Below are 10,911 nucleotides of genomic sequence, written 5' to 3'. Positions count from 1 at the left end.
AAAGGTCTCGGTCACTAGTCATTGCCTCGATGAGGCCTAATGTTCGAAGGTCGTGCTTCACCACCTCATCCCAGGTCTTCCTGGGTCTACATCTTCCACAGGTTCCCTCAACTGCTAGGGTGTGGCATTTTTTCACACAACTATCCTCATCCATTCTCACCACATGACCATACCAGCGCAGTCATCTCTCTTGCACACCACATCTGATGCTTCTTAGGTCCAACTTTTCTCTCAAGGTACTTACACTCTGTCATGTATGCACACTGACAATACACATCCATCGGAACATACTGGCTTCATTCCTTGCAAGCTTACGCAAGTCCTCAGCAGTCACGGCCCATGTTTCACTGCCATGTAGCATAGCTGTTCGTACATATGTATCATACAGTCTACCTTTCACTCTGAGCGAGAGGCCCTTTGTTACCAGCAGAGGTAAGAGCTCTCTGAACTTTCCCCAGGCTATTCTTATTCTAGCAGCTACACTTTCAGTGCACCCACCCCCGCTACTGACTTGGTCACCTAGGTAACGGAAGTTATCAACTACTTCTAGTTTTTCTCCCTGGAATGTGGCAGAAGTTGTTCTCTGCAGATTTTCAGTGTCTATTGCTCCTGAGTATCTGCTACATACAAAAACTATCTTCCTAGTTAGCCTTCCTTTGATATTGCTGCACCTCTTATGTGTCCATAGCTTACACTGGATACATCTTATAGAGTTTCTACCTACGCCTTTTCTATGGATCGAGCAGGGCCATCTACCTGAAGACCCCACCCACTATCTTCACAATAATAATAATAACAATTTTTGACATAGACACAAGGCCTCAAAGTTGGGAAGATGGCTATGTAGTCAGTTAAGTTTGACCTCAGCTCATGACTGGTACTTTATTTTTTATTAATCCCAGAAAGACAAATGGTAAGGTTGACCCTGACAGGATTTGAACTCTGAAAATAATGGTCATATGTAAAGATATTGCAAGATATTTTGTCTGATGTTCTAATGTTTCTACCACTTCAAGATAAATAATGATAACATCAATTTTCTAATACTAGCACAAAGGCACAAATCTTGAGTTAGGAGCACAAAGGTGTGTTCTGTGTTTTCAGTGTATGTAGGACTACACTTTCCACTATGTCCTTCCTTTGTTTAGCACAGAAGAGTGTGAATTCAGGAAGATTTGGCTGCTGTTTTTCTTGTTGTTAGTGCAATTCATCTATTTATAAGGTTAAGAGCAACCAGATTTGGAGGAAATGTTAAAACTGTGGTAAACTGGCATTCTATCCAGAAAAGAATGGGAATTATTCTTTTATCAGTTTAACTTCATGAAGCTGGACCTGCACATAGGTCAGGCACTACCTCACAGCTATTGGAGAGGTGCTTTAAAAATAAAATTTCATGGACACCTGGAGAAAGATACTAAATCAACAAGAGGCAACCATTCCCGCATGGGTATTTCTTAAGATTGCCAACTCTATGCAAAAAAAAAATGTAAGGAAAAGTCACAGGAAGCTCAATCCGGAAACGGATGTACTTTTTAAAGAACACCAAATCCTTACAGCAAGGAGACAAAAATACAGTTGTATTGAGTTTCCTATACACCTCCTCTTTCCACCACCAGCACCACCCTTAATCACGTTAGTTGCGATACTTTCATGGCGCCATAGATTGGTAAAAAGGAAAAAAATGGGGAGACGGGATAAGATGGCATATATAAAAAAAAAAATAATAAAATGTGATGCTTGAATTATATTTCTTGCCTTTTTTGCTGCAAGGTTAGGGAGAGGAGAAGAGAGAGGGTGAAGAGGGTGATAGGTGTAAGGATAGTGAACAGCTTTTCGAAATGATAATGGTTGAATAGTGGTAATAGAGCCAGAGGGAAATAAGAGTTTGGGTAAGCAGATAGGTGGAATGGGATATGGTTAATGGTAGTGATGGAGGAACAGGGTTGGTGAAGAATTTGGTGATGGGGCCCCCAGTGATGGTGGTGGTGGTAGTTGTGGTGGTAGTGGTGCAGGGTTTCAGAGTGAAACATCTGGGATCATCTTCCGACAACACCACATCATCATCACTGCCACTGTCACTGTTTTGTTGCTTCAGTGATACCAATGTGCTTTTTCAACTACTAATTTGTTATTTATATTTGCCATAATTAGTGAGGGAGGAGTGGAGAGTAGCAGTGGAGGGTGTGTCTCCAGGGGAGAGAGGGATGGAAGTGGATGATTAGTCTCCTGCAAAAAAAAAAAAGGAAAAAAGAAAGAAATTATGGCTGGAAGTGGGTGGAAGTAAAATTGAAGGTAAAAGTAAATATAATGTGGGGTGATATTGGGCTGGAGGGGTGGAGGGTAAACAGCTGCCAATGATGACAGTATTCTTGCTGATGGTGTTGGTTAGGATTGGGCGAATGTTGAGGGAGGAGGAATAGAGAAAAGAAGATAGAGAGTGAGGGGGAAATTTAATTCAGCAAAGCAAAGCTTATTGAAGCATGGAGGGGGAGGAGATATTATGAAGGGTGTGGTGTCAAAAAATAGGGGGAGAAAAAAGAAGAAAGAAGTAAACTTCAGTGCATAAGTAGCCAAGATGTGTTGCAATGTATGGAAGGAATTTACAGAATCCCTTCACTGGTATCTAGAAGTTTTGGAGGGTTTTTTTTGTTTGTTTGCTTTTTCCTCAACAGTACACTGCATTACACATGTGCATGGCATATTGCTTGGTATATAGCTTTAATCCTGTTTCAGTCATTTGACTGCGGCCATGTTGGGGTACTACCTTGAAAAGTTTCAGTCAAACAAATCGACCCTGGATTTATATTTTTGTTAAGCCTGGTACTTATTCTATTGATTTCTTTTGCTGAATTGCTAAGTTACAGGGATGCAAACATGCCAACACCAGTTGTCAAGTTGTGATGGGGGACAAAGACAGCTACAAAGACAAGCACGTACACATACATATACAATGGGCTTCTTTCAGTTTCCATCTAACAAATACATTCACAAGGCTTTGGTCAATCTGAGGCAAAGTAGAAAATACTTACCTAAGGTGCCACACAGTGAGACTGAACCCAGAGCCATGTGGTTGAGAATCAAGCTTCTTACCACACAGCCACATCTGTACCTATTTGAGAGTTTGAAGATTTGGACACTTTCTTTCTTTGAGAGGAGAATAGATAAATAGAACTTGTGGGCATAGCACAACTGAAATATTGGTTTCACATTTTGGTACAAAGCCAGCAATTTCAGGGGAGAGAATAAGTTGATTGCACTAACCCTTGTGTTTGACTGGTACTTATTTTATCAATCCCACTGAAAGAATGAAAAGCAAAGTCAACTTTTGCAGAATTTGAACTCCAAATGTAAAGATGAGTGAAATGCTATTAAGGATTTTACCCAGCATGCCAATGATTCTGCCAGTCTCTGCCTTAGCACAACTGAAATATTTAAAAAACAGAATATAACATATACAAGACAGAGAAAAAAACTTTGAGAGAATAAAACGAAATTCATAAACTGCAATAATAATTAAAGTTTCAAAATTTAGAGACTAGCAAGTAAATGTGCTTCTATGTGTAACTTAAGTTAATATCAGTGCAGTTTTCAATTTGAAATAAAAATAGAGAATTGGCAAAGCCATTTCAATGCCCTCCCATAACCTTAATAGTTGTTTAAGAAATTATAAACAGACTGTTTAAACTGGAAGCTGAGAACTCAATAAAGATGTTTTTGTGTGAATGCATATATATGTTTTTATCTATGTATTTGTATTTCTGTGTGTTTGTGTGTATTCATCAGGATTAAAAACCTGACGCATATCAAATGACTGCATATAAATTATACATCTGATATAGAAGAAGATGGAAAGATGATAATAATAATGATGGTTACTTCATTATTTGCTACCAGACTTTTCAAATAAGTACAGGGCCATGAATTTTGGAAGATGGGAACTGTTGATCAAATTCTACTCAATTTGTAAATGCTACTTAATTGATCTTGCAAAGATGAAAGGCTAAATCAAAACTAGGAGTTAAATATTAAGGATAATGTTTTCTCGTATAAAAACAAGGCGACACATTTCAAGGACAGTGAAAGTAGTCGATTACAGTGGCCCTAGCTCTTGGATGGTACTTCATATTATCAATCCCAAAAGGATGAATGGCAAAGTTGACCTCAGCGGTATTTGAACTCAAAATGAAGAGCCAAAACAAATGTCAGAAGACATTTTTTTCCAATGCTCTTACAATACTGCCAGCTCAACCACCTTGATAATAATGATAATTAAAACAATGATTTCAAATTTTTGGCACAAGGCCAACAAATTCAGGGGAAGGAATGGGGTTTAGTCGATTACATCAACCCCAATTCTGAAAGGATGAAAGGCAAAGTCAACCTCAATGGAATTTGAACTCAGAACATGACAGACAAAATGCTGCTTAACATTTTGCTTGGCATGCTAACGATTCTGCCAGCTCACCACCTTGATAATAATAACAATAATAATTTTTAAAATGCACTGCTATTAAACGTATTGCTATTGAACTGAGGAGAGGGCAAGAAATAGACTGCAGTAGAGTACAACTTCCAGATGATGATCACAAGAGAAGTGAACAAAGAGGATTATGAGTATCTTGATGTTTTAAATTAGGTCAGACGATGAACATTTCTTCTGAATATTCCAGAAGAGTTAAAAGCTATGCAGATCCAAGCTGAATGGAAGAAACTTCATTAGAGGCATCAGTGCTTTGGCTGTAGGTATAGTATGTTATTGTGCAGGAGCTGCGGAATGGAAGAACTGGTCAACATGGAAAGAATAAGTACCAAGATAACGGTTACACATGGGTGCCTTCATACCAGAAGTAATGTAACAAGGCTTTATTTACCAAGGAAGAAAGGTGGAAGAGGATTCGTTGGAATAGAAGTGAGTTTTATGGAGATCAAGTCTTTGTATGCCTATCTGAGGAATAGTAATGAAAGAATGAAGGCTGCACTGAGTGAGGTGATCAGTGACAATGGTGAGACCCTCAATATGAGAACTAATAGAGAAAGGATCATTAACTGGAAAGAGAAAGTCCTGCATGGAGAGTTTTTCCAACAAACAATGGCTGAAGCCGATGGAGAATCCTAGAGATGGTTACAACCTAGTTTTTCTTTTAAAGAAGATGGAAGGACTGATTCTTGCTGCTCAAGAACAAGGTTTACGAACCAACTCAATCAAGTGTAATATTGATTAGATAGCAGCATCACCTATGTGTGGATTATGTGAAAAATCATCAGAGACAGTTAGACATGTGTTTAGTGGATGCTCAACACCAGCCCAAAAGGGGGAAAAAAACACCATGATAGAATGGCAATGTGAATACACTGAGAATTGTGTCGGAAGTATGGGCTAGAATGTTCCAACAAGTGGTATGAGTAGCAACCCTTGCTGGTAGCAGAGAATGATCATGTGACACTCACATGGGATATTCCAATCTACACAGATCTCTATGAGGTTCAGAGTTTTAAGGTCAGCTTTCATCATCATCATCATCCTTCCACATTTGCATCAGTCAAATGAAATTCATTAAGGCAAATTTTCAGTGGTTGGATGCTCTTACTATTCCTAACCCTCACCTGTTTCCACAGAAGATCTCAAATGAATGGTACTGCTTATATGACAACTACTTCACAATGTCAAGGCAAAGAGACACAAACACCCACATATACATATATATGCATGTTGTGACAGGTTCCTTTCAGTTGCCATCCACCAAAACCATTCACAGGATTTGGGATTATAGTAAGAGTCACTTGTTGAAAATGTGGCACTGTGGGATTGAATCCAAAGCCACATGACTTGGAGCCCAGGCTAGCTCAGTTGGTAGAGCATGAGACTCTTAATCTCAGGGTTGTGGGCTCAAGCCCTACATTGGGTAAATGCCCTTTTTATAAGCACTGATGTAGCTGTATGGTAAGAAGCTTGCTTCTCAACCACATGGTTCTGAGTTCACTCCCACTGCATGGCATTTTGGGCAACTGTCTTCTATAGTCTTGGGTCAACTAAAGCCTTGTGAGTGGATTTGTTAGAAACTGAAAGAAGTCCATCGTATATGTGTTTGTGTCTCTGCGTCTGTCTCCCACTACCACTTGACAACTGGTGCGCATGTGTTTGCATCCCTGTAACTTAGAGGTTCAGTAAAGTCGAATAAGTACTGAGATCAATTCCTTCTACTAAAAATTCTTCAATGCCATGACACGGCATGTCCACAGTCAAGTTACTGAAATAAGTAAAAGATAAAAAATAAAAGATGATGGTTTCAGTTATCTTCAGTCAACGGTGTTGATTAATACTGTTGACACAATTATAGCACTATGAAAATCTGTGTCCCCTAAGTTTCACTCCAACATGACCATGATCATTAACTCTTCCACATTTACCAACACCATTGCCACCTCCACTTCTGTTGAGGGAGCCTCTACATCAATGGTTCTCAACCTAGGTCCATATGATCCCTGGGGGTCCATACTAGCAAAATAGTAAATTCGGAATCCATAGTAGTATTTTAAAGGTCCATGAAAAGTTTTGATGTAAATGTATGTAATGCAAGAAACAGCTAGGCCTCTTTCTCTTAACATTTTACATTGTTCAATCTCCACAAAATATGAATTTTGAAAAAAGTATCTATGAAATTAGTTTTTAAACATCGAATGGTTATGGGGGTTCACTTAAATAAAATTATACTTAAAGGGGTCCATAGATAAAAAATAGTTGAGAACCACTGCTCTACATTATTACTCAGCCTGCTAGAAATAACAGCTAAATGCTCCCTCAAATCATTCTCCACTATCTTAGAAAAGGAGACATTGGATAATGTGATCTTGGGCACCTTGAATAATAGAAATGAACAGGATGGTCACTATTGGAATTCCTTTAGTCATTGGTCTACTCAATTGCAGCTGATCTTTGAATAAACAATGACAACATCATCACATTTACCATCTATGCAAGCATCACCTTCTCCATCACCACAATGAACTGCCATCATCATCACCATCATATGGCTTCATGATTGCTCTGAAATATTTGTGAATTCAGATGTTAGTTTTTCTGAAAGATGATATCATTAACCGGGATTTTCAAATATAGATTCAGACAAATACCATCTTTATACTCCTGCATTGCAGCTGCTTATCTTCAGCCAATATCTCTGATTTACACACATTACACATCACACATCCTTGTAAACTTTTTGTTGTTTATATTGGAATGGTGCCTGTTATTGCCAATGATGGTGGGAATGGTAGCAGTGATGATGGTAGTGGTGACATTAGTTGTGGAAATAGTGGTGTTAACAGCAGTGGTGATGATAATAGTGATAAAGGTGGTGATGGCAGAGGAAGCAGCAACAGCACTAATAGTAATTGAGTGAAAATATTGTTTAGCCCCAGGTCAACCCTAATGACCTTCCAACCTTATTGGCTTGTTGAAAAGAGTGGTAGCAGAGTTAATGGTAATGATTTGGGGTAATAGGAGTGAAAATGTTGTTTAGCCCCAGGTCAACCCTGATGAGTAGTTTTCTAGCCATTCTATATATGACCTTCTAGCCTTATTGGAATGTTTGAAAAGGGTGGTAGTGATGGTATTCTCAGTGGCAAAAGTGGTAGTGATGGGTAGACTGGAGTAGAAATGATTGCATTTTTGTGTTGTCATTTACATATCGCCCAGATGGCATCTACATTCTCTCTCTCTCTCTCTATCTATCTATCTATCTATCTATCTATCTATCTATCTCCTTCTCTCTTTTCCTCTCTACCCCTGCTACTTCATATTTCCCTTTCTCTTCCACACTGCTCCTGTATTCAGTTTAATATCACATTCTTCCATCACCAACAGCAATACCACCACCATCAACATATAATATCTGGCTCTCATTCCTAACTGTCAGCCATTTCATTTCTCTCTACTTTCACAGCAGTTTGCTAAAACATATAAACCATACGTTTTGAATATTGCGTCACTTTTGACAATGAGTATTTCAATTATTCAATCTACACATACCTACCTAGCCATTGAATTATAGTGGTTGAATATTCCAGAGATATTTGTACCCTTAACACAATTTGGTTGAATCAGCATGGCACAGTGGATCCTCTGAGTTATAGTGACTTCATCTTACAACTTTCCTCACAGTGCTGTCTGCCTTACTTCACTGACCAGTTTGCTTGATTCCTTAATAAAAGACACTTGACTAAAGTGCTTTGCAGTGAGACTTCTTGATTATGAAGCAAACTTCTTAATTATTCATACTTGAACCCAAACATCATCATTATCATTTAACATCCATTTTCCATGCAAGCATGGGTTGAACCTATGCAGGAGGGTCTGACAGGAGCTGGCTCTATTTGTCTGTTTTGGGATGGTTTCTATAACTGGATGTCCTTCCTAACACCAACCATTTCACAAAGTGTGCTGGGTGCTTTTTATGTGGCACCAGCACAGGTGCTTTCTTGGGATGCTAGCATGAGTGCTTGTTACATTATGCCAGCACAAGTGTTTTTATGTGGCACAGCATGAGCACTTTTACATGGCACTGGCATCGGTGCTTGTTGTGTGACACTGGCATGAGTGCTTTTTACGTAGCACCAGCATGGGTCATAAAGGACATGCCTGTATGCATGGACAGCCACAGTTTTACTTAGCTTGATATGTCTTCCCAAGCATAGGAAATCACCATGGTGATTATAAATAGATACTTATATATGTGTATCAAATATTGAAACACATACACATATATAAGTATCTATTTATATTGTATTTAACTTTGAATTATTGGACTTGCAGTAAAATCAGTACTTGAAGCAAATTCATACACTCTCCACAGTCACTTATTCCATTTAATTATTCCAATATCTATCACTAGTAATCCTAGGCTTGCTGACTTATGTATATAAGGGGTTCATGTAATGCTTCCTTGTTACTCTGCCAGAGATCCCACAGCATCTATAAATAAAATGAAGGACTCTCTTAAGAGAAGAGCATCTACATGGTTGCTCGACCAGTTAGAAATAGCTACCAAATTACCTCAAACCACACTCTGCCATTTACAAGAGAAGGCACATTTAATAATTACATGGAAAAATGCGAGCATGAAAAGTAATAGTTACAGGACAAGCTATTACACCTGTAAAAGTATAGGACAAGCTATTACTTCTAGTAAAGTAAAGAATAAGAAACTTTTTTACTTAAAATATTGCAGCAAAGAATGCCAGTTCTTCTAATTTATCACTCTTTACAGTTCTCATCTTCTAAATTTATTGTACAAAACTGTTCAGCTAATTTGTAAGTTTGTCTAATTAGTCACTTTTTTCTGTATTTAAGGTAGTAAATTAGCCAAATTCTACTTAAATAAGTATAGTGTTATTTGTAAACTATGATAAAATAAGTTTTAATATTCAAATTTTAATTTTAGCTGCAATATTTTAAGTAAAAAGTTTCTTATTCTTTACTAGAAGTAATAGCTTGTCCTATACTTTTACAGGTGTAATAACTTGTCCTGTACTTTTCCAGGTTTATAATCTTAAGAATATTACTTTTCATGCTCGCATTTTTCCATGTAATCCATGACTTTTTCAGGTGTTGCTGTTATAAGATAATTAATAATGTGCCAATAATTTAAGATTTTACCTTATAAAATACTGAAAGATAATATTTCAATTTTTCCATGTAAGTGATGATAATATTTCAATTTTTTTCATGTTTAATTTAAATATATGTTGTGATTGAATTATTTGATATTACCCATCCTTGCCAAATTAATGGCAGGGATTTTTGCCATGTTGTTGGTTACACCAAGGCTCACCAAAAGTTACAAACAAGACCCCAAAACCATCAGTTACCAGGCGCACCTTCAGTAACCTAATATTGCAATATTGGGAGGTCACAGGAAGTCATTCAACGAAAAAAAAAATTTCCAATGATTCCAGGATTGGTGGAGGTCAGGGTACTTGATCCCATGCAAAAAATCAATTTTTTTTTTTTTTTTCCTTAGTGAAAATCGTGCGGGTGTTAATATAGAAATTTACCATAATTTTGTTGTTATTTAGCCTCAAATCAATCCTGATACGGCAAACCTATTATCAAAGACATTCCAGCCTTCAGCAAACCGTCTTTTTAGGGATAATCTAGGACATTACATACAATAGGCGTGTGATTTAGGTAGGGGAATACTTTGGCTGTTATTTTTAGCATGTCGAGCGACCAGGTAGAGGCTCTTTCATTGGTTCAATTGCATGATGAGATTTTTTTACACATATATGTGTGTATATATATCATCATCAGAAGTTAGAGAGTAAATCAAAAGCTGAGAGTTTCGTGTATTGACACTTATCAAACATGAATTTGTCCATTGTGACTCTGTAACTTCTGATGAAATCAATATCTATAAAATAGAAGATGTTTGTGTGTGTACGTGAATGTGGTTTATGCACGTCCACAAATTAGCACGCATGTCACTCCAATTTTAGGAGAAGATTCGGAATGACCCTATGTGCATTTTAGTGAACTTTCTCTCTCAGAGGTACCCGCGTATACCTGTAAAAATCGATAAACTTTTACCAATTTTGAAGTTTGTTGACATGGCGAAGTCAAATCTGTGCGTATGCACTGAAGTAGAGAGAGAGAGAAAGAAATTGTATGTTTGTGAGAGGGAGGGTGAAGGAGATACATTTCTTTGCCAGCGTCTGTGTGGTAAGCAGCAATCAAACAGAAAAAAATACCCTCTCTCTCTCTCTCTCTCTCTCTCTCTCCCTCTCTCTATCTCTCCCTCCCTTACATACACATGCCAGTTATCTCTCTTTCTTTCTTTCTTTCTTTCTCACACACACACACAGCAACATTACACACAAAACACATGTTGCCAAAAAGAAATAGACGCTATCTTT

General features: G+C 37.8%; 1 protein-coding gene and 1 non-coding gene across 2 annotated transcripts in view; both read left to right on the top strand.

Moving 5' to 3' along the window:
* LOC106874719 (cell adhesion molecule-related/down-regulated by oncogenes) overlaps positions 1 to 10,911 on the top strand; it is a 315,401-nt gene that overhangs the window by 231,709 nt on the left and 72,781 nt on the right. The window lies entirely within an intron of this gene.
* Trnak-cuu (transfer RNA lysine (anticodon CUU)) lies at positions 5,833 to 5,906 on the top strand. The gene has a single exon. It is a non-coding gene; the product is annotated as a tRNA-Lys (tRNA).

Source organism: Octopus bimaculoides, chromosome 20 (genome assembly GCF_001194135.2).
Source record: "Octopus bimaculoides isolate UCB-OBI-ISO-001 chromosome 20, ASM119413v2, whole genome shotgun sequence".
Taxonomy (NCBI): Eukaryota; Metazoa; Mollusca; class Cephalopoda; order Octopoda; family Octopodidae; genus Octopus; species Octopus bimaculoides.
This window is presented reverse-complemented; position numbering and strand designations above follow the sequence as displayed.